At 49.6% G+C, this 1451-nt stretch overlaps 1 long non-coding RNA gene across 1 annotated transcript; it reads left to right on the top strand.

The window, feature by feature from the left end:
• Positions 1-531: 531 nt before the first annotated feature.
• Positions 532-1102, top strand: LOC125502755. Its single transcript, XR_007280511.1, has 2 exons — positions 532-661; positions 717-1102. It is a non-coding gene; the product is annotated as an uncharacterized LOC125502755 (long non-coding RNA).
• Positions 1103-1451: the final 349 nt, after the last annotated feature.

The following is a 1451-nucleotide window of genomic DNA, read 5'->3' as shown; positions in this document are numbered from 1 at the left end:
CTTTCTGGGTCAAAACTACTCGAATTTCCTCACTCATGTTGTTACGACTGAATCGACTTTTCAATTCTCTATCCAACGATGCCAAAACGAATTCTCTGGCTCAAATGGTTCTTGAGAAACTTCGAATAAAGTCCATTTTATTATCTCTGGAATGATCTAAAAACGAGCGTTCTTGCTCATTTTACTTCCGAGAAACCTGCAAAACGGGACGGAAAACATGAAATTTTGCAATAATCTTGCGCCACCCTTGCACAAAACGACGATAATGTTTCTAATTTCATAGATAACAGAAGACTGTATTTTTTCTACATAACCCCGCCCCTGACTTTAAAGCTGAATCCGCCCCTGCATAGATAAAGCTCAACTGTTACTCGGCAACGAGTAATTTGCCGTTTCGCAGCGCCCCCATCGGTAGTTAAACGCGCGATTGCCAAGTCAAACGCCATAGCGCGCTCTGGCGGCCCAGTAATACACCACACCGAACGAGTAACATTTTTGACATTTATTTTGTTGACACTTGGTTATGGTCACTCGATACGAGCATTTGTTTACGTCCAGCAGCGCATCCATCGGGAGTCGCCCACCAACCCTGAGGATGCAGGCCCCGAGGCAGTTGCAAGCGAAACGTTTGGTTTCAGTAAATTTGGTGGCTGTCGGCATAGTAGGTCCACGAATTCTATTTACTGTCCAATTTCGACCCACGTCCCTCTTTGCAGGCCTGCAGCAGCAGCCGCGGGTTGACCTCGCGCCTCCTGCGTGCGTGACGGCCCCCATCGCCCCTGGGGGGCCACGCGAAGCTAGAAGGGGTTCGGGCAGGGGGCGAAGGCCTCGCGGGGCCCGTCGGACCGCGACATCTGCACAACGCGTGAGGGTGACCCTCCCCCCCGTGCTCCGCCAACCCGCTCGCCCTTCTGGACGATCGTCTTGCAGGAAGTGACGGTTTATACAGGGTGTTTGTGAGGCAAATTGCGCGCAATATTTTCTTCTAGATGGTGCCGCAAAAGTGCCACTTTTGTTGTATTTTGGAGGAGTTTTTCAGGTCGTGGTAATTGCTTATGGAATGTTGTTTTGTCGGAATGGAATAGAAGCGGGGAAATGTTAATTGATTGATTATTGCCTTTGGGCACCGCACTGGTTTTCCTGCATGAAATCCTTGCAAGTTGGCTGATTTGCCGTTTGGAGTCCTTCCAGTGTCGTGCCCGAAGGGGCCTGGCACAACAAACGCATTAGATTTTAGTGAGTGACGCAGTTGTGCTGAGCCCTTCGGGCTAGGCGTGGGTAACTCGGTGAGTTATCAGGAGTTGGCGCAGTGATGCCGACCCAACGCACCGGCACAGTAACTGACCGGTACAGTTGCGTTCAGCAACAGGCTTCCCATTGGACTTTCAGCAGATTTCCGAAGATTTAAATCGATAGAGTGAAAACTTGATGAATCTTTGATAATTTTCCTT

Source organism: Dendroctonus ponderosae, unplaced genomic scaffold, assembly GCF_020466585.1.
Source record: "Dendroctonus ponderosae isolate FM_Combo_2020 unplaced genomic scaffold, Dpon_F_20191213v2 Dpon_F_20191213_10, whole genome shotgun sequence".
In the NCBI taxonomy this organism is placed as follows: Eukaryota; Metazoa; Arthropoda; class Insecta; order Coleoptera; family Curculionidae; genus Dendroctonus; species Dendroctonus ponderosae.
Note: the sequence above shows the minus strand (reverse complement) of the source record. Positions and strands in the feature narration are given on the sequence as shown.